This window comes from Pteropus medius, unplaced genomic scaffold (genome assembly GCF_902729225.1).
Source record: "Pteropus medius unplaced genomic scaffold, Ma_sr-lr_union100, whole genome shotgun sequence".
Lineage (NCBI taxonomy): Eukaryota > Metazoa > Chordata > Mammalia > Chiroptera > Pteropodidae > Pteropus > Pteropus medius.
This window is the reverse complement of record NW_024354875.1, coordinates 43,132,715-43,156,380: the sequence shown is the minus strand read 5'-3', so window position 1 is coordinate 43,156,380 and position 23,666 is coordinate 43,132,715. Positions and strand designations below refer to the sequence as shown.

The following is a 23,666-nucleotide window of genomic DNA, read 5'->3' as shown; positions in this document are numbered from 1 at the left end:
CAGACAGGTGTCAGGTGACAGACTCATTGACAAAAACTAAAGTTTTTTTATTTCTTTCAGCGTATCATGCTATTTCTTACCTGCTCCAGCATGCTTTTTAATAGATAAATAAACTAGGGCCCAGAGAAGTTTAGTTATTTAAGATAACCTTTTATTTGCAATATATTTTTAATTCCATATATAGCTTACACAGTGGTTTTCAATCCTGGCTGCATATTAGAATCATCTAGTTAGCTTTTAAAAAATACCAGTGCCAGGGTCTAATTCCCAGAGATTCTGATTTCATTGGTCTAAGATGGAGCATAGGTATGTTTTATTTGTTTTTTTTAAAGTTCTCCAGGTAATTCTAATAGACAAGATTGCTTCCAAGGACCTGTATGATTTGGTTCTTCTCTCTCTAGGTTCATTTTTTCTCCCTCCTCTTACAGCTACCTTGGCCTTTCACTGCTCTCATATGTAAATGCTGTTTTCTCTTCCTGAAACAATTGCACACTCCATACCCCTTCCTTAACTAGCTGACTCCTACTCATCTTTCATATCACCTACTTTGAAAAGTCTCGTCTAGGTTATGTGTCCCTGTTTCCAGTTCCCATAGCATCTTGTACTCCCACTGTCACAGCATTAACTCACTGCATTATAATTGCCTATTTATTTGTCTGTATCCTCCACCAGAATGTAAATTCCATGAGGATAAGGATTTCTTCTGTCTGATAGTGGGTAGGGAGAAACCGAAGTATTAGGGCGTATAAAAGTAATTTTGAGACAACACAGTCAAGTCTGTGGATTCAACTTGAAAACTTGAGATTTCCATCATTTGAAAGGTTATTCCACCTAAGATATGCTAATAATGTTTTATAGCTATATATCTTACACTTAATCCTTTATTATATGAATCAGTTGATCCTGATTAAGGAATTTTTAGGTTTTTTTTCTTTCTCTCCTTAACTATACAGTTTGGAGAGTTTAAAATTAAAATGCTCCAACAAAGAGTTTGTAAGTTGTAATAAAATAGCATAGAGCTTTTTCTTCAAGTTTAATATTTCTTAAGTGAAGCTGTTTTCAGTACTGCTTGTAGAGCTCTGCTCAGGATGGCTAATATACTGCATTCCAGTCCCAAACTGCTACTTTGTATTTGTGTATGAGGGAGAGGAAGCAGATTATGTCATATCTTTGCCTCTTTTTCTGCATTGATACAATAGGAATTGTAATATGTTGCTTGTTAAGTAACTCAAATAATTTATTAATGAGCATTTAAATGATCCCAAATTACATAAAATTATTCAAGGAAAAATGTATACATACTAATCATTATTTTAAATTTATATGTAATATAAGACTAACGTATTTCATATTTGACCTGACAACTAAATATTCATTTTTTTCTGTGTCATTTTAGTAGCTTGATAATTTATCTAAATTGCACTCATTTGTAAGAGGTTAAGTTTTAGTAACTTTTAGTATGTAATTGCAATCATTACAAAGAAGTCTTTGTATCAGGGCTAGCATTGCCATTTGAAATAAACATGGGATTTAAAAAAAAAAATAGTAAGAATTTATAGACCATGCTTATCTGGTACACTTATGAGTTTAAATATTCGTGTAGTGGAAGCCAAAGAAGTCAGTGTCATGATATGGAAAACACTGCATTGGGATATCATTCTGCTCTGATCATAGCTCACCAAGAGTTAGTGAGACTCAGTGAAGAGATGAATCTTATAAAGTACTGTAGAAATTTAAGGAATATTATGATAATTTTAAACGTAAAATTTTAACAGGAGGAGACCGCGTTTTTGTTCATTCTTATATCCTCAGCATCTAGCATAGTGCCCAAATACAGGTGACCAGTAAGCATTGATATTTTTGTAGTAGAATCATAATTGAGAATTAAAATACTCATCTTTCTGTCATTTAGTAGCTATATACTTTCACCTATCTGAAAAGTAGGTAAATTGCTATGTGCCAGTCTTAGTTCATTATTTATTATGTATAGATTTGAAATATATAAGAAACACTTTTCTATGAGTTGTTAAATAGTTGCATATTTCTATTGTTATTTGGAAACATTTTTAATGAAGATTGATAGGTTAAGGAGAGGCTATGTGCTATGGCGAAAAGAACACGGGATCAGGAATCCGAAAATCTGGATTCAGAATTGAACTCTAAACTAGCTGTTTGGTCTTAGATCTTAACCTTTTGGCACTTGTTTCTTCACATGTAAAATTTCTAAGTTTCTTTTAAACTCCAAAACTCTATGAGATTCCTAGTATTGCAAAGCCTATTTCTGATTTCAGGGAAGAATAAGTAAGCTTACTCCTTAGAGGAAGATCAGTCTATCTCAATTTGTTGTACTTTCAGAAGCTGAAATCATTTTGTCTGCCTCTTTATAAGTTTGCACATATTTGAAAGCTCTTGTGTGAAATTCTGTGATAGAAACAAACTGCCATCAGAAAAGAATGGACTGGAAAGATTTTTCCTTTCTTTACTAAACAATCAATGACTTTTGAGATTCAAACTTACTGTAGGTGCGACCATTTTGCTTACTAGCTCTGAGAGCAATTAAATGACTGATAGGCTTTGAGAGTAGATCATCTATTGCACTCCAGTCGTCAGGGTTATTAAGGCCAGCAAGCCTTTTACAGCACTCTTAATAGCCACTGGCCACCATCCTTACTTGTTCAAGACTTCTAGGAAAGTATGTCCCATAATTTCCCTTGGTAATCTGTCCCACTAGAGGTTTTCAGAAAAATGTGTTGTAATCTTAGAAGCATAATTCCAGAAGCATAGTAAGCCTCTTTTTTCTAGATATATCCTCTGCCGTGCCGACACAGATAGGGAAAGGTGATTTTTTTTTAAGTGCCCTTAATCAGAAAGCAATGGTTTTATGATATTGATTTGTTGTTTCTATAAATGTTCAAATTACTCACCTTCAACTTTTGAATATTTTTTAACCAGCAGACTGTTAGGGTAATGAGATATTATTTAGAGTTATTTTGTGTTTGTACTCATTTTTCAACAAACTAAATAGATTTCTGTGGCTTATTTTTCTTTGAAAGATTGTACTTTTCTAAGTACTTTTCTGATGGACTTATTGCAGGTCTAGGCCTGAAAGTAAACAATTTACTGCCTTTAGCCTAAAAGCAAGTAAATTGTGTTTGTTTTCCTTAAGAGGTTAACGTTTTGGCAAATGCAAAAACCTTAGAGATTTTTGCTAAATAAGTTACTATTCTGTGAATAGAGATTTATGGAGCACATCATCAAATGTAAAGGAGCGTTAACAGGAGAATTGTGGGGAAGATTGAAATTAGGAACTACTATAAAGTCCAGTCTGAAATCAAACTGTACACGACAGCAGAGAAAGGAAAAATTATGTTTCAAACTGTCATTTTTATACTTATAAATATTAGTACTAACATTATTTTAAAGTTTGTTTCCATATAAAGATTTCCTTTAAATCTAATGGCTATTGCTTGCATTCGAGACCCTAATAGGCGGCATCGTAAAGTAGCTATGAAAGAGATACTTGTATTCTTTTTCTCTATGCACATACCAGTTGTTAAAGTTGAACATGGCTTTTTTTGTCTTGATAATTACAGTGATAGTAAAACTAAAAGCAAGTTAGAATATTAGTAATTTTATAGTATGGAGACCATTTATTTTCTCTTCACTATAAATGATCAACTTTCAACTTTCTTAGTGATATTACGAGACTCCAGATTTAAAAACCCTTTGAATAATTTTGACTATATACAATAAAAGCAGCTTTTTACAGCCATGTGATGTTCACAGACACTACTAATATATAACTAAATGCATCTACTGATATACCAACTACTAAAGCACAGCTAAATATATCATGCTATGGTTTTTTGTTGAGTATGAATATCAGACGTATAAATTAGTACATTCCTCCTGCAGATAATTTTTTCCAACCAAAATGGGGCAAGTAGTTTGACAATAAGACAGAATATTTGAAGATAGGACAGTCTCAGAAAATCCACAAAATAGTTGACAACCTATGGGGAAAAGTTTCCTTTATTCTCTAAATGTACACATTAGTATGTGTGTGTTGAGTTACCTCAAACCCAAACTTTAATACCGTGAATCTGAGAAAGGGGAATGTTACGGACTTTGCACATGTTATCTCTCTAAATCCTCACAATAACACTTCTATACACATGTAGTCTCTCCGTTTCACAGATTAGGAAACTGAAATTCCACGTCTAATCAGTACAGTGGAGTCTCATCACATTTAATTTACAAGAATTCAACTGTGTGTGCTAGCCAAAAGTAAAACTATGACCAAAATGATTATTTAAATATGTAGTAAGACCCCACTACTGAGTTTTGCTTCAGAGTAGACACGAGATTAAAGATGTGAATTTGTTGTCTCCTCAAGTGGTTTCAGTGTGGAGATATGAACATCCTACTGTGTTGAGTATGATTCTGTTATTCAGACACATTTAATGTTTATACATCATAGCTTCTAATACCAAGCCTCTAGTGCTCAACCAAAGAAAACAGCATTTTGTTCCAGTGCTGGAGTAGAAACTGCTGTTTTAGATATGCTAAGCAGTTACGTTGATTTTCAAATTGGCCTGTAGACATGGCCACAACAGACTATCATCTATGTGTATATGCATTCTCTCTGATACTGCATGCACATGCAAAAACCCATATCATTAAATACTGCTTATATTTTTATATTGCATGTATAATATTGTGTTTTAGATTGCTATATATGTAATGTCTTTATACAAAACATATTTCTGTACAGGTGGTATACCAAAAATATGTACATTGAAACTTATGAGTGGTTTAAGAGATTTTCTAGGAAAAATATTGATTTGTACATCCACAGACTATGTTTGTGGTGTTTGCCACTATATATTTTCGGTCTAGGATACAGCCAAGCACAAGGATTATTGAACAAATGGGGAGAAAATGTTTAATCACTCACTTAAGTTTTAAAATATAGATATACATACAGTGATCATATTTTTTCAGCTCAAATTTTGAAGGCTCTTTTGAAAAATCTGTTAATCCCCCAGATGGATTACTTTTTAAGTCATGTTAGAAAAACATGGAAATTGAATATCAGAAATTACAACTATCTCACAATATGTGGTCCTGATGTGACTTACCATTATTTATGTTTCTTTCCTTTTTTTCCATCTGTTCTTTGATGTGTATATGGATTTGCTAAAGGAAAATCAACCATATTAGGCAGAATTTATTTTATGAAAACTCTGAGTGAGTTTCTACTAACTCTCCTAGAGAGGCAGAAAGACTAGAAGACAGAAAATGTAACTAAGGTGACAAATCTATATTATTCTCACCTTCTTATGTAATATTCATTCCCTTTATACAGTGGGAATGTCCTATCTGATATGTGTGGGAAGTAGAACTTCACCTAGGGCCCTGGAAAGAGAAAAGTGTACCCCGAGCTGCCATGTGCCATTCTTTCTAGCTGGCCAGAAGACATGACTACCAAGCCTAGAAAACATGATCACTCTTTTATTGGGGGAGAAGAAAATATTTGATGCAGTGAAATGGGATATTTGCTTATAATTCTATATCAGAACCAGAATATCTAATCTGCCTGCTAACTACAAGACAATGAATAAACATTTATGTTTTACAAGCCTGAAAAGTTGTTACTGGATGGCTAGTGACTAAAAGAGGTGTTTCCAGAGTGCTATGTTCCAGAAATAAGCATTTGCAAACAAACTATAAGAATATAGAACCCAAATAAAGTAGCAGCTCTAAATAAAATAGGAATAACAACAATTAAACAGTATATTAAGTCTGTTTTATGATTACCAAGTAGGAATTATTTTAAGAATACACAAATGACTTAATATGAAATTTTATAATGCATAGGTCAATAAATCTGATGAGTAAAGATCATATCAGTAAATGTAGGGAAGAAACTAATAATTTTCTTGCATCTCTTTAAAAACAAAGAATGAAAAGACATTTTCTTAACAAAATATATCAACGTAAAAGCTAAAATAATAAATGGTGAAACACTAGAGAAGTAATCATTATTAAAAACATGGATAAGTCAGTACTTCCAGAACAATATTTTATAATAATGCAGTAGTAGTATTATATAACATTGTTCTGGAAGTTCTGCCCAATACAATAAGACATGAATTAGAAAGAAGAGGAGTAAATGCTGAGAAAGAAGCTGTACAATCCCATTTTGGGTGTGATGTGATTGTATTCCTAGGAAAACCAAGAGTCAACTGAAAAATTATTAGAATTAGAAAAGAGAGTAGATTTAAAACAAATACTTTAAAATTAAGTGCTTTATAATAGCAATAATTATTTAGAAAATATAATAGAAAAAGAAACCATTTTCACAATAATGGAAAATATAAAATTATAATAAGAAACATGTGAGCCTATGTAAAGAAATCTAAAAGCTATTGGGATATGGGAGGAACGGAGGATTACAGGGAGGGATAGGGAGAAGGATATCATGTTCCTGAACGGGAAATCCAGCTATTACAAATAACAATTTTTCTTAAGTTAACCTACAGGTTTAGCATAATACTGATTTTTTTTAAATGTATTCGAGAAATCAGTGAGATAATTCTTCATTTTTTTTAAGAGACTAAACAGGTAAAAGTGAGATGACTTTTAAGTGAAAAACCAAGAACAGTGACAAATCGTTAACCTTATAACACTATTAGATATCAAAACATACTTTAAAATTATAGTGAAAGAGTTGAGTACTGGCATAAGCATTAATAGTAAAGTTAGTAAAAGGAAATCAAGATCCCGGAGACAGACATTATAAATAGTATAATAAGGTGGTTTTGAGAGTTTTAGTTAGAAAAACAGTCAATTTGAATCTTTATCTCATATACCAAAATAAATTTCAGGTAAACTGGAGAGTTGGAATAAATACCCTTATGCTAATCTCATTTAAGAAAGATATTTATCTGGAAGGAGAAATACCTTTCAAAATTTAAAAAATTGGAAGGACCATGAGGGGAAGTACATTACATTTGCCTCAAATATAATGTTGACATTTATTGTCTTTTTCTCCCACCTCCCCTCTCCCCAATACAAATGAACAAATTAAAAGATGTGCAAATTGGGATTAGAAATTTGTAAAACAGTATAACAGATGTTTATATCTATGTTATTTGGGTGGGGGTGGTTATTGAGGGACCGCAGAGGAGTGTGGAAGAACTGGAAGACCAGTGAAATCTAATGTCCTCAGCCCAGCGGGATCTCCCCAACTTCACAGTCACAGAAAGCCAGATGTTTATCTTTAAAATTTAAGGTGTTCCTGCAGATACTTTCAAAAGTATTTCAAAATATCCATGTAGACGAATGAGCAAAGAACTTGAAATAACAGGTTCATTTACTAAAGAAGAAATAAAAGCATATGGGAAAATGTTTTTCCATGACAGATAATCAAAGAATTGAAACCCAATGCAGTGATAAGGTTTTTCTTTTCTGAGTTAGTTTTTTCAAATGGTGTTGCTGTGAAGGTGCCATGAAATGTGCTTGCTCCTATATTTCTATTGACAGTCTAAATCGATTCAACCCTTTTGAAAAGCAACTCAGCAATTTCTGTGCCTTCAGAATTAACATACCTTTAAATTCCCATATTTGCAGCATTATAAATACAAGTTGAAAATTTAAAACAGCTTAAGTATTCAACAGGTAAACTGTGCTGTATCTCCTATAACAGTTGGTAGTCATAGAAGACTATTGTTTATGAAGAGTTTACAAAAATTTGAGTAAATGTTTTTGAAGTGAAAAGACCAAAACACAAAATTATTATACACTATAAACAACTGTATACACCAAAGAAATTAACTAAAAAATATTCGTAAAAAAAACTATATGCTGTACACCTGAAACTAATATACAATAATATTGAATGTCAACTCTAATTGAAAAAAAGCTATAAAAGAATACATCAAAAATGGTAATAATGGTTGTCTCAGACATGTTTTTCACTGTTTTGTTTTCCTCATCTGTCAATGCACCACTGTATTTTGAATAGGTACAGAGCACACTTCAGTCAGTACTTAGACACTTCAGTCAGTACTTAAGTGAATGAATTTCTATAATAAGCATGAGTTACTTTTACATTGAAAGAAATGTGAATACAATCCACATCTAAGTTAAGAAAAGTGTGGGAAGCACTCTAGAAAGGAATCTGATTAATAATATTTTACACTTAGATTTCCAGAATTCAGAATGTTTTCACAATTCTATTTTATGTGATCCAATTCTATTTTACGTAACATCATTACCTGCCTAAGTTAGAAATTTCTGTTAACCTTGATTCTGTCCTCTCTGACCTACCAAATTCAGCTGATTACCAAATCTGGGGTATTCTTCTAAAATATCTCGATTCCGTCTCCATCTTTTCTCCCAGTCCTTAGTTTAGTCCTTTCCTGTACCACTGAAGTATCCCATCCAGTCAATCCACTTTTCTCTCTTACTTTCTGCACTGCTGCCAAAATTATCAGACATATAAGTAACTAGCAGAATTTCGTGCATATGCTATATATAATAAATAGGTTCTATGAAGGAGAGTAGGGGAGAGATTGGCATTGCTGCCAAAATATCACCCCAAAATACAAAATTTATCTGCTTACAGCTTAATAATTTCTTATGGCCTATATTGCTGCTTCTCAAGCTTTGGGAAACTTGTCAAAATGTGAGTTACACAGACCCTAAAAAATCTGATTCAGTGGACCTATGAGCCTAGGAACATGCATTTTAACAAGCCTTCTCACTTTTGATTCTCATACATATGATCCCAGGTCAAGATTTTGGGGAACATTGACCTCAGAATAAAGTGCAGTCTCATTAATTTACTATAATTCTCCTCACAATTTGGTACCAACCCACTTTCCTGTACATGTTTACTATTCTTTCCCGTCACTGAACATCTTACAGTCCAGCCATTCTGAACTGCCTCAAACTCACCTGGGCCTTTCTGCACTCTTATGTTTGTACTCATGCTGTTCCTGTCTCTCAGGGCTGTTTTTGCTGTGGCTGCTGCTTCCCAATAACTTGTTGACCTGGCCCACTATCTTCAGCTTCTCTGTAATCTGTATAAAGTATTCCTGGACTCTCCTAGGCAGAGTCCCTCTCTTCCTCCCATGTATTTCCCTAGCTTCTGTTTGTTACAACACACACACAAAGTTTTGTTTGCTTATTTACATATGTCTTCCTCAATAGACTATGAGCTTCTTGAAGGCAGGGTTGCTATTTTATTTATCTTGAACCTCTAGCATAATCTTTGCACATAATAATTGCTTAGTAAATGTTTGTCATGTGGTTAACAGTCCAATAAAGAAGGCAAGGAAGGAGCGATTAGTCCCATTTTTCAGTGAGGAAAATGAGGTCTCTTAAGTATTTGCTTATAATTACCCAGCTTGTAAGTATAGACTTGAGATTCACACCAAAGATATTTGGCTTCCTTTCTGGTTTTAGCCTTTACAGGAATACACACATGCCTTTTTAAGCATTTTCCCCCATGCTCACGGATCAGTTGATCTTTTATCATTTTGAGAGAAGGTGTTTTAATAAACTTCATTATATTTCCTTTATAAAATAATATCTATTTCTCCAAGGCAAGAACCAATTACTAGATATTAAGTTGTTTGTCTCAATTTTACAATCAACCTCCTATACTCTGCTTTGTGATACTTATTTGTATCTCTTGCAGAAACCGTATTATAGTACCTAATGGGGTGTCCACAAATACTTTTTAAAATTTAAATTCAACTGATATTAATGTAGGTAATATCTTATTCTGCAACAAGTAAGACAAAAAGCCATTTATGTATAAGTATTCAAGTGGGTTTCCATCATATTTTTTAAAGCTTCATTTCTAAAGTTTAGATGTGTTCTAGCCTTGCTATAGACTTCAGTCTTTAGGTGTTGATGGAAATCAACCACCAGCTGCAAAGTTTATCCAGTATGCCATAGAATACATGTAGCTATGGCTTAAACCAAATGTTAGCAATGAAATATTTAGTAGCAACTGTTCTTTTATAAGAAACATTTTAGATAATTAGAGTCATCGTGTAATATCCTTATACCCAGCTGTCAGCTTTTTACTCTTTCTGCCAATATTTCTGGAACCGAAGTCAAGAAAATGAAAATTAGGGTACCACACTTTGAAATACACTAAACACTCAAAACATGCTGTATTTTATAAAGAGTTCCAAATGAAGTTCCTTAGTGTTTCAAAAGATTTTTTATAAAAACAAATAGCTATAATAATGCTCCTGAATATTAAACTGAAATATATACATTAGTAAATAATGGGAGCATTTGAGAAGTTAGAGAATTGCCTCAATGATAGCCCCTGGCCTTAAAGATTATTAAAGTAAACTTGAGCATTGTAATTTCACTTTTGAAATAATCTGCTAGTTTCTTAATTTTGTTACTATATTTCATCAGTATCTCACTGTCCTTCCATTCTCCCTTTCTTTAGCTTTTGTTGTTATCATTCTACTTTTAATGTACTCACATCTTACTTTTCTATCATATCTACTTCGATAATATTCCTGATTCTTCATTATGTTAAATAGTAATAGTACCCTAGTTTTCCTTTCATGTCATATGTACATACAATTACTGTTTAAATTATCAGGTAATAGTACCATTTACATTCTGTTCTATAACTATACTTAAATCCTCTTGTTTTGACTATAGATAGATTCTAGTAGTTGAAACTAAAATATTTACATTAATATGATTATAAAATGTTTCACTCCACAACCAAGTAGAATGCTAGAATTAGATTTCTTTTTCTATATGTTCAACACCATGAACTACACAAAGAATATTCAGCATTTAGGTCACATGGTTCCTCTTTTCATACACTCTACACATTGCTCAAAATTGTGCTATTTCACTTCATATTTTTAGCATGATTTTATTATACATTTTTTGTGGGTGTTTTCCTAAAGTTTCCAGTTGCCTTTTTTCCCCCATTATGAAAGTAAACATATGTCTTTAATATTGCATGACTCCTCAATTCCTTTACCTGCTGGCTTAGAACCTGTTGTGTTCTTTTTCTTGTATACTTTTTACTTGGGCCACACAGAATTCACCTTCTATTTTGGGCAGATTACTTTGGGCTTATTACAATTGAAATAAAACCTTTTCCTAGGATTGCTTTTTAAAATTTACTTATGTTTTTTGGTCAGTGGGTCAGTTCCACCATTTATAACATATGATGACTTCTTCTTTCTTGACCTCTGTCTTTGGTTGGGTGGAGTAATAACTCAGGTGCCTTAGAATTGGCTCATGGAAAGTAAAACTCATGGAAATACCTTTATTTTTTCTTTACACATGATAATTTAATGGGTATAGAATTCCTGACCAAATTATTTTCCAACACATTTTAATTACTACATAGTTTTTCAGTCTTGTTGCTATTGATAAGAGTGTTGTCAGATAATTGTTCCTTTACATATTATGATGAAAAGCTTTTAGGCTCTTTATCTTTTATTGTCTACTATAGATTTTTTTAAGCATTTATTCTATTCAGTGGTCCCTTTTCATCTAAACATGTAAGTCTCTCTAGCTCAGAAATATTTTTCTTTTATTTCTTTAATTTCCTTTCTTCCATTTTTCTCTTATTTCTTCTGGAATAACAAGTATATGGTTTTTGGACCTCCTTGATTCACCTTATACCTTTCTACTCCATTTTCAGTATTTCTTTTTGCTCTGTGTTCTAGCAGCTTAATTTTGAAAATTTAATAAGTGAAATGTCATATTATTTAATTTGTATTATTATTCTGAATAAAGGTGAGTGATTATGTTTATCGGCCATTTGCATTTCTTTTTCTATGAACTCTCAGTTCATAACCTTTTGTCCATTTTGTTTATTGGGTTGTTCCTATTTATACAGTAAGGATTTCTTCCTTTGTCAGTTATATGAGTAGCAAATAGTTTTTAATAGTTTACTAATCTTTTGTGTTTGCCTATGGTATTTTTCCCCTCCATACAGAATTTTTTTTTTTCTTATGAAGTTGCATTTATCAGTCTTTTATGGCATCTCAATTTTCACTTAGAAAAGACTTCCTCACACATATAATAAGGACCATATCGCATGTTCTTATAGCACTTTTATGGTTTTATTTTCATATTGGGTTTATTATTCTCAGTAGAATTTATTTTAATGTCAGGTATAAATTGGGAACCCACTCTTTTTTTTTTTTCCAAGTGTCCAGCCAGTTATTCCAAATGGTCTTTTCCCAATTGATTTGAATTTACACCATTATTATATAATACATTGTTTCTATTTTTGAATGTTGTATTCTATTCTGTTGACCTGACTTTATGAGCTATATCTTACCATCATAATTATTGTAGTTTTATAATACATTTTAATATCTGGTAGGGCTAGACCTTTCTCTTCCCCTGCTTTTTCCCCCTCTCCTAATTTTTCCTGGCTTTCCTACTTTTTTTTTTTTAACTTTAGAGTCAGTGTGGTAAATTCTGCACATACAATCATATTGTTATTTTATTGGGTTATATTAAATGTATAGATTATTTAAGGGAGAATTGACATCTTTATGAATTTGAGTTCCTATCTAAGAATGTGGTATGTTTTTTCATTTCTTTAAATCTTTTGTGTTACTCAAGAACATTATAAAGTCTTCTTTGTATATCTTAAAGTAAAGCAGTAAAAATTCAACTTTTTTCCCTTCCAAGTAGCTAGTCTCTTCTACCAGGACCATCTATTAAATAATCCATGCTGTTACCCCCATTTAGAGATTCTGGGATTTTTTCTATATAAACATACCTCAACTACTTAGGTTAATTTCTGAATTCAGTTCTATTCCATGAGTCTTCATGAGCCAGTACTACACATACTATTTTTATCACTGAGGCTTTAATGTTTATTAAGGCCAGTCTCCTCTCATTACTCTTCTTTCAAATGTTCAGTATGTTAAAAGCTATTATAAAACTTCTTACACTGTTTTAGAGGCTGACACACACACATACACAAAGAAAATTATAGGCCAGTCTTACGTCAGGTATTAGTTATTTTAAATAAAGTATTAGCTAACACATGCAATAGTTTGTTAAAGCACACATATATGCACACATTGCACAGTCAGATGGCACTTATTCTAGAAATACAAGGGTCATTTTAATATTAGGAAATCTGTGACACATACACATTCATTTTCTGCCCCCTTCCACCACGCAACACTAGTAAAATAGGAATAGAAAGCTATTCCTTGACATATTAAATAAAAGATATACCAAACCAGAAGCTTCAGTCAGGCCTAATAATGAAAGATTCACATTCTATTCATGTTATGAATGACACAAGGAACAATCAATAGCTATTTTCTCACCTTTTCTGTGTTGGTATATAATACGAGTACAGTTAGAGACAAGGGGGAAAAACCACTATACTAAGAAACTATTCTTTGGAAACTTAATTTCTATATCTTTTTCTACCTTTCCCAACTCATATCCTGTTCCCCAAAGTGTAGCCATTGTTAATAATGTGATTAATTCTAAGAAGAAAAATGGGACAGGATATAGGAATATATTTATATATATATATATTTTTAATTCAGATTTAGAATTTTATTGCTATAGAATTATAATCAATCCTTTCTTGTTTAAATATCTTCTATCATTATATTTTCTTTTAAATTTTTATTTAATTTTTATCATCAAAATAAATGCATCTTCTAGTAATGACAGTGTGAGGAGGTTGAGTGATTCCTCTCAATAGAAAACAAGCATAAGAATGCTGGAGTAACTATATTATATCAGCCAAAATATATTTTAAAGCACAGAGTAATACTGGAGACAAAAAGAGACATTTCAAAACTATAAAGGTATGAATACAGCAGGAAAATATAAAAATTCTAAATATGTAATCCACTTAACAACAAAGGCACAAAATACATGAAGCAAAAACTGACAGAATTAAAAGGAAAAATAGGCATTTTAACAATTAGAGTTGGAGTATACCAATTGATAGAATAAGTAGAGAGGAAACAGGATATAGAAGACTTGAATAAGGCAATCAACCAACTTGACCTAATTGACAGCTACAGAATACTATACCTCAAAACACATTGAAAGTGCATTTGAAACATTCGTCAAGATAAGCCATATACTGGCCCACAAACATAAAATGTATTAATAAATATGAAAGGATTAAAGTTATTCAGTGCGTTCTGCAACCACAAAGGAATTAAAAATCAATACAAGAAAAATCAATACTGAAAGAAATAAAAAAAATCCCTAAATATGTGGGAATAAATGAATAACCCATGGGTAAAAGAAGAATTCGTAGGAGAAATTAGAAAACATTTTCAACTAATGAAAATAAAATACAACATATTAAAATATTCAGCGTGTAGCTAAAGCAGTGCTGAGAAGGAAATTTATAGTTTTAAATGCTTATACAAGAACAGAAGAAATGTCTAAAATTAGTTATCTAAGTTACTGCCTTAAGAAGCTAGAAAAGAAAGAGGAAATTAAACCCAAAGAGCAAAAATCAAGAAAATAGAGAAAATAAATGAAATGAAAAGCTGGTTCTTTCAAAAGTTCAATAAAATTGAAAAACTGTTAACTAGAATCATCAAGAAAAAAATATGTAAATTAACAATATTAGGAATGAAATAATGGATATTACACAGATACTATAGATAAAAAAATGTAATAAAGAATATTATGAATAACTTTATACCAACCAATTTGGCAACTTAGATCAAATGGACAAATTCCTTAAGTAAAAATTACTAAAATGACAAATGACTCAAGCAGAAATAGAAAATCTAAATAGACCTATTTAAAGAAATTCAGATACTGAATGTCAACTGTAATTGAAAAATAAAACTTTTAATTCAGTAAAAAATTTTCCAAACACAACAAAAAATCCAGGCCCCAGTGTCAGCTGATAATTCTAGTGAACGCTAAAGAAACTAAAAATACCAGTCTTACCCAAATTTTCAGAAAGTAAAGGAGTTAAGAGAATGTAACAACTCATTTTATGAGTCTGTTATTACTTGGATACTAAAGCCAAACAAAGATATCACAAGAAAACTAGCAGTCAGTATTCCTCATGAACATAGATACAAAAATCCTTGACAAAATATTAGCATGTCAAATCTAGCAATATATGAAAAGGGTAATACAACATGACCATGTGGGATTTATCTCAGCAATGCAAGACTGGTTTAACTTGCAAAAATCAGTTCAGTATAATATACCATACTAAAAAGATAAAGTTGAAAACCTGTAGGATCATCTCAATAGATGCAGAAAATGTATATGAAAAAATTCAGTACAAACTTGTAATAAAAATTCTCAGCAAACTAGGAATTGAAAGCAACTTCTTCATCCTGATAAAGGATATCTATGAAAAAACAGCTAACATCATACTTCATGGTGAATAATTTTATGCTTTTCCACTTAAGATCAAGAACAAGGCAGGGATGTTTCTTTTATTCACTTTTATTCAGCATTATACTGAAAGTCCTGGCCAGTTCAATAAGACAAGAAGAAGTAAAAAGATGTACTGAATAGAAAGGAAAATAAAGCCTTTTTTTATTCACAGGTGGTATGTATGTAGAAAGTTCTAAAGAATCTGCAAAAGAAAAAACAAACAAACAAACCTGAATTTATCAAAGCTATAGGATACAAGATAATAAACAAGAATTGTATTTCTATGTACTGTCAATGAACAATCCCAAACTGAAATTAAAAAACAAAACCACAATAGCATTGTATAGTTACTGAGAAATAAATTTAACAAAAGTTATGTAAAACCTGTACACTGAAAACTATATTGCTGACAGAAATTAAAGAATACCTAAATTAGTTGAGAGATACACCATGTTCTTAAATTGGAAGACTGAATATTGTTAGGATGGCATCTCTCATGAAATTGATCTGTAGAATCAATGCAATCCCAGTCAAAAATTTGTCAGTCTCTTTCATAGCAATTGGAAAGCTGTTTCCAAATATTATATGGAAATGCAAAGACATAAAGTAACAAAAAAAATTTTAAGAACGAAATCAAAGGAATGATTTTTTGACTTGCTATAAAGCTTCAGTAGTCAAAATAGTACAGTAGTAGCATAAGGATAGACATATAGATGAATGGAAGAAATTTAAGAGTCCAAAAATAGAATCATACTTAATACAATTAATTTTTTACAAAGATGTCAAGGTAATTCAAGGGGGAAAGCATAATCTTTCAAAAAAACTCTGCTAGAATAACTAGGTATCCATTTGAAGGAACTAAAAAAAAAAAATCCTTAACTGTCTTTACACAAAACCCCAAAATTCATTCAAAATAGATCCTAGACCTAAACATAAATGCTGAAAACATCATGAAAGAAATCAGACACAAAAGATTACGTACTGTATGATTTCATTTATGTGGAACTCTAAGCAAAAATATACATCAGAAAGTAAGTGAGTAGCTACCTAGAACCTAAGGTAAGAGTGGGGATTGATCGCAAAGGGAGAAAACTTAGGAGTAGGTAATTGAAGTGTTTTAAATTTGATTGTGGTGGTAATTTTCACCATTGTTTACATTTACCAAGACTCCTTGAACTGATTTTAAATAATACCTTAAATAAAGCTGAAATAATAATACAATCATGTGGCTTTAAATTACCACTGAAAGATTAATAAAAACAGCAGTTTACTTCTCTCTTTTCTCCCATTTCTCTCCCCCTAATTTGTCTTGCCCCATGTCATTCTTCAGGAAAACTGCTTTCAACTTTTTTAGCTATTCTTCATATTTACCACCTTATAATAATGGGTTATACTGCTATCTCTTAGTCCACCAATGTTTGACATCCATTTTCCTTTTATATCTAATGCCTTCCTTCGCCTTATCTCATTATCCTGATATATTTAAATCCACACTTTGCATTTTCATTATTGTGACCATATGAATATTAATGAAGCAAATAGTGCATGCAGTTATTTCTTTTCTGGTAAAGCTTTTTTTATTGTTACTTTAAGCCTTAAGTTTTTCTAACTTAATCTTGACTGTTCTCTAGGTTTTTTTTTTACAGCTGTTGCCATAAGACTTTTTTCTCTATGCTCTCATCCTGGAAATTCCCTCCACCTGCTTCCTGTGTTGAAGCCTTGATTCCCTGTGTCCCATACCTTCCTTCACAGTTTACTCCCTCATTTTTAGGAGCATAACTTTCCTGAAAAGGGATAACTAAAAGGTAAAATTTTCTGAGATTTTGCATACCTGATTTTATCATATTCTACTCTACAATTATGTGATATTTTAGATGAGTGTAGAATTCTAGATAGAAAATCTTTTCTACTCAGAATTTTTAAAGTATTGCCCTAATACTTTCTAGTTTCCAGCTTTGCTATTTAGTGGTCCAATGCCATTCTAGTTCCTGATCTTTTGTTTTGGTATTTCTCTTTTTCTCTTTGGAAGTGATTATTATCTTCTCTTCATGCCTGGTGTCCTGAAATTTATGGCACTGTACCTTTGCATGGGTCTTTTAAATTTACTATTCTGTTCACTCAGTAGGGTCCTTGTTTTCTGCAGACTTATGTCCTTTAATTTTTGGAAATTTTCTTGCCTAACTTTTTAATATTTTCTCTCTTTTCATTGTTTTTTCTGGAATTCCTATAAGTGAGCTACTTTTCACTTTTCTCTCGTATTACTCATCTCTTTCTTTTTACTCTGCCTTCTGGAAAATTGCCTCAACTTTAACTTCAAACTATTATTGACTTTTTTCCCCAGCTTTTATTCTCAGATTGTTCTTTTCTTATTGGTTCCTCTTCTGGTTAATGATGCAATATTTTCTCTTATCTTGGAATTTTAGTTTCTGTGATATTTTCTTCTGTGCCATCATTCTCTCTACTTATCAGCACTCTTGTTTTGGTCTGTCTTTAATATTGGACATTTTCCTCAAACGCATAAATATCCTTGTCTGTCATTCATATTTAAAAGATAGTAAAAGCTCTGAGTTTGAAGGCAATGCTCTTGTATGTTGTTAAACTATGTTGTAGGGAATTCCTAAATGTCACAATCTTTCTCTAGGTTAGTCAGTTTGGGATCATTTTCTGGAGAAAATGTACCATCTCTTGTGTGAGGCTGCTTATATTCTAAAGCTATGCTGAAGAAAGGGGCTTTGGATCTCATTAGACTTTCATATAATCCTCTGGTCTTAGTCACAACTTGTGTTTATTTAAGTCCAAAGTCTCTTGGGTTTAGTTTTTCCAGAAACTATGCCTTCTGGTTTCTGAAGGATTAGGAAGTCATTGACTATGCTAAGCGGAGTTAGAGACCTGGAATTCTAATAGTTCCAGGTATCTCCTAGTCCTGAACCTTTCTGAAATTCCATGAGAATTGCCTTTCTTCTTATCTATAAGCACTTAAATTTAATATTCCTCACCTCATTTATCATTCTTTCTTTAACTATCTTTATATATTATGGTTTAGGGTTGCAGGTTTCTAGCTTCATCACAAAAGGATTTTGCTTTTCTTACTCCTCTTATTTAGAAGTGATTGAGGACACATCGGTCTTTACTCTGATATTTCGAAATCAGAAGATTTCAAATTTTATATTAACATATTGTTCTGCAGCTCTCGTCCCACCTTCTTACTCTATCTTGGTGATCTTTTCATATAGTAACATGCAGATCTATATCATTCACTTTAATAATTGTGTAGTATCTCATAAGATGCTTTACTATAATTTATGTAATAATTCCCCTATGCTTTTATTGTTCTAGTATTTGCTTTCATGAACGTCGCTACAATGAATAATCTTTAACCTACTTTTTGGTGAATTTTTACAAAAGTATCCATATAACAAATTCCTATTGGTAGAATGTCTAGTCAAAGAATATGTGCATTTTAAATTTTGAATTATATTGTCAGATTATCTTCTAGAAAGTTTACATTCCCACCAACAGAGAGTGCTATTTTTGTAATAATATGTTTCATCAAGCTTAAATGTTTTTCAACCTGATAAGTAAAAACATTGGAATGTATCATTGTTTGCATTTGCATTTTAAGTTGTCATTTTCTTAAGGTTATCCATTTAATTTCTTCTGCAAACTGTATTTGTGATGTTTTTCTCATTTATCTTTTTCATATTAACTTACCTGAGCTATTTGTCAATTACTAAAAAAAAAAAAATCTTAGTCCTTTGTCATATGAAAATATATCTTCTTAGTTGGCTAGTGGTCTTTCAATTTGGTTTATAGTACTTTTGCAAACCAAAATCTTTGCCTTATATTTAGTCATATTTATTCATCTTTTCCTATATGGCTTCTCAGTATTATAGCATTAATATATAAATAAAGCATAGTGTTCCTTTATATGAACAATAACCAATTATATAATGGAAGAGAAAGACCCATTCACAAAATTAACAAAAAGATCATTATCTACAAATAAACTTAATAAGCCACAGTAAGAAATAAACTTAATAAGCCACAGTAAGAAATAAACTTACATGAAGAAATCTTTTAAAACTCTACTGAGGAGCAAAGATTTCTTGGCCAGGACACAAAAAGTACTGATCATAAAAGATATTGATTAAATAGGACCAAAAAAATCCAAAAAATATAGAGAACCTCTGAAATGAACATTTAAAAATAACTAGCTACCTAATATAAATATGGGTAAAAGACGTAGACATTTTCACAGGAAATATACCAGTGACCAATAAGCACATGAAAAGGTTTTCAACATCATTAGTCTTCAATAAATGCAAATTAAAACCATAGTGATACCACTACATTCCCACTAGGATAGCTAAAATTTAAAAAAAAAACAAAAACAAAAACAAAAACCCGATACCACTAAATTGTTATTAGTTAGGATGTAAAGCAAATAGAGCTCTCATTTATTGCTGGTGGGAATGCAAAATGATCAACTACTTTGGAGAACTGGTAGGCAGTTTCTTTTAAAGTTAAACATAACATTTTCCTTATGTGTCTGAAGGTCACCAAGACCACCCCCAGGTTCAGTGGTTTGCTAGGAGGACTCACAGGACTCAGTATGTAACCATACTCAAGGCTATGATTTATTATAACAAAATGAAACAAAGCACAGTCAGCAAAGGGAAAAAGTGCATGAGAAGAAATAGAAGGAAGACTAGGTGCAAACTTCTTCTCACACAAGATACTCTTAATTCCCCCAGCAAGGAATTGAGACATGTGAAATGTACCCAACCAGGAAAGTTTGTTAGATTCAGTGCACAAGTATTTTACTAGAGGCTGATCCCTCTGCCCAGCACATACCCAAATTCCAGAAGAAAAGCAAGTATTCAACATAAACCATATTGTTTTCATAAACAGTTTAGGCACAGCAAGCCATTCTTATCAGTTATGGGGTGGGAATCCTTTCAAAATCCAAGATCCAAGTTCCCAGACACAACCAAGGGACAACTTTACAAGCAGGCTTTTTTTTTAGGGTAAGCAGTTAGTCTGTACACCGTACAACCCAGCATTTCACTCCTGACTATTCAATGAAAGAAATAAAATTGTGTGACTATTTTAACAAACAAATAAATTGAAGTAAGAATGTTCATACCCAAAAGTGGAAACAGCTCATATATTCAACAACTAGAAAATAAACAAGTTGTAAGTATATTTGGAATTACTACTATTTGGTGATTAAAAAGAACCAATTACCGATACATTAACAATGTGGGTAAATCTCAAAAATAATGTTAAGCAAAAGAAGCCAAACACAAAAGAGTATATACTGTGTGATTTGATTTATGTAAATTCAAGAACCACCAAAGGTCATCAGTAATTACAGAAATCAAAATGTGATTATCTGGAGGCAGAGAGGGAAATTAATTGGAAAAGAACATGAGGCAGTGTTTAGGAATAAAGAAATTTTCTTTATCTTTTGTGTGATGGTTACATGAATGTAAAAAGTTATCAAAAGTCATCGGACAACACTTAAGATATGTGCAGTTTGTTGTATGTTAATTATAGTTCAATGAAAAAATAACTACTGAGGAACATTGAAAAATAGATAAGTGGCAATACATAACTTGGTTGGGAAGAATATCTTGTAAAGATATCAATTCTTTCTAAATTAGTATAAGTGAAAGTGGTCTCAAAATACCAACATATTTTGCTTCGATCTTTGTTTTTAACTTAACCAAATTATTCTAAATTTCATCTGTACTTATAAGCCAAGGTTTTTATTTGTTTTTTTGTTTGCAAATGGTACAATTTTAATTCATCCATATGTTAAGTAGAAAGAACATAAAAAGTGTTCTGCAGAAATACCAGAGAGAAAGAGGGAGGGAGCTGATGAGAAAGGGGGAGAGAAAAAGAAGGAATGAGAAAGAGGAAGAAAGAAGAAAGTTTTAATGAGACTGGAGAGACTGTAGGAAGGCAGTTGGGCTGAATTTTAAGAATAAGTATGATTGAAATGGCAACAAATGGGAAAAGAAGTAGAAGAAACATCATAGACCCTGTTTATAAGGGCGAAGAAGATTGACCCAATATAGAGCTTGGAGTATGGAGGGAAAAAAGTAAGAGTGGAGCATAGTTGTTGATGAGGCTTTGAGTTTGAGCTATACATAAAATCTGTAGGTAATAGAGAATCAGCGTATTATTTTTATTGAGTAGCAGTGTGATTAGGTATGTATTTTAGGTAGCCAGTTCTAGTGATACTGTGGATAATGAATTGAGGAGGGGAGATACTGAATAATATGTGATTTAAAGGTTTTTTGCCTTAGTTCATACTGCCCACTTAACCTGCCATGCCCTTCTCATTCTGGACCTGTCAGAAATCCTTTTTCATTCGTTAGGTGCCCCTCCCTTACACACACACTTTTCTCATATTTATTGCATTCTGCCTTGTAAATTGTAAGATAATAAAGGTTGGAATTCTGTTCTTTTCACCTTCGTTTATAAACATATATGAATGCTTTTTTTTCTCCCTCTCCTTTCTATCACCCATCCTTTCACTTTCAATTGCCAGTTCCTATAGACACCAATTGCTTAACGAATGCTTGCAGAATTAAAGACATGTCAGTGTTCCATATGAGAACTCTTTAGGGTCTACGAGTGATACAGAAGATGGCCAAGAAAAAAAAATGTGTTGAATTTGAGGGCTGTTTAATGTGTGGAAGTGGGATCATGAAAGAGGAGTTGAGAACTCCAAAAGTTCTAACCTTGGAGACAGAGTGGTGATGTCATGAAAAATGCCCACTTTTGAGAAGGAGATGCTAACATAATAAACTAAAGGAGGCCAGAAAAATATCATAGAAAGATTATTTTGACATTTTATTAGAAAATCAGGGTGGGGGAGTTTTAATTGAATCATTTCTAGCATCAGAAGTTTCTTACCTTTATAACTTTTACCTTTTAATAATGAAGATATTTTAAGATGAGATATAAAATATGAACCTGAGAACTTTTTAACATTTAACATTAAAGAAATAAATATCTACTTTTAGAATATTCTCTGTGTCTATTGCAGTGACTTTGTAATGGATGCTCAAATAGTGAGGAAAAGGTAGGGGTGCATGTGTGTATTTTGTCCTGGGAAAATGACATCCTGACAGGATAGAAAAACAAAGGAGCAGACTGAAAATGGCTAGACTAGAGGTTGTTTTTTCTGTCACTATGCGCCAGATCTGGAGAGTAGTAAAAGCAGACAGATGGACAGTTCTGCTAGTTTTGGAGTGTTCAAGTGTAGAAAAGAAACATTCTGTTCCTTTTATTCAGAAAAGGAATTCTAAATTACTGGTTTCAGTAATAAGTTTCACATTCTGACCAAAGAAACATTCCCCCCCCACCCCCACCCCCAGAGATAATGACTCATCCTTTTCTCAGAATTTTGCTTTTGTGGAAACTAAAGTGCAGTCATAATACAGCACTGTTATTTGTATCTTAGTGTTAGTGATACTACTGTGAGTAGACTACTGATGGGTAAGAACACTACTGTTGTAAAGCCAATTGCAACAAAGGAATCCAGCTCAGGTTTTAATTAGCTGATTCCTAGATTTTTAAACTAATAAGCTAATTACTGTGATTTTGTTAATTATGCTATAAAAATAGAACCCATACTTTTATCCTTTTTAAAAAGGTACTTCATTTTGAGAGTTTTGTGATAGAAGGTAAATTTCTGACATCCAATTTTGATAGTGGAGACACTTTAAATATTTTTTCTGTCTTTTTTTCTTAGGCCCCTCAAAATTGGTATGAGACTATCAAATTATAATCACGTAGACCATAAAGCAACCGTCAAATAATAGAGATTATTGGTATTGACTAAATAAAGTTAAAAGCTTATGTTCTAGTTTTAGTTTAACCTTAATTTTGTAATTTAAGAACTAGAGCTTTGAGTGGCTCTTTATGTGCCATAGTAGATATTCTCACTCTGAATTTTTACATCAGTATTCTCCATCATGTATTCATCACTGTAATAACCATTATTGAGCACACACACAAAAGTCTCTGTTTATGACCTCTACAATAGCTCTACAATAGCTCTCTCTAACCTTATCTTTTTAATCTTTGCAATCATTCCTTTTCTTGAGGTACTACTCCTCAGGGAAGGTTTCGAATTTTAGCTTTTTAAGTTCCCTTTTTCAAACTTTCTTATGTCTCCCTCTGTGCCTTTATTTTAATTACATCAAAGTTAGTTAATGAATCATAATATG

The 23,666-nt window shown here is 32.1% G+C and overlaps 1 protein-coding gene across 1 annotated transcript in view; it reads left to right on the top strand.

Moving 5' to 3' along the window:
• The window catches only part of PIK3CA (phosphatidylinositol-4,5-bisphosphate 3-kinase catalytic subunit alpha), a 72,667-nt gene that overhangs the window by 2,801 nt on the left and 46,200 nt on the right, over window positions 1-23,666 (top strand).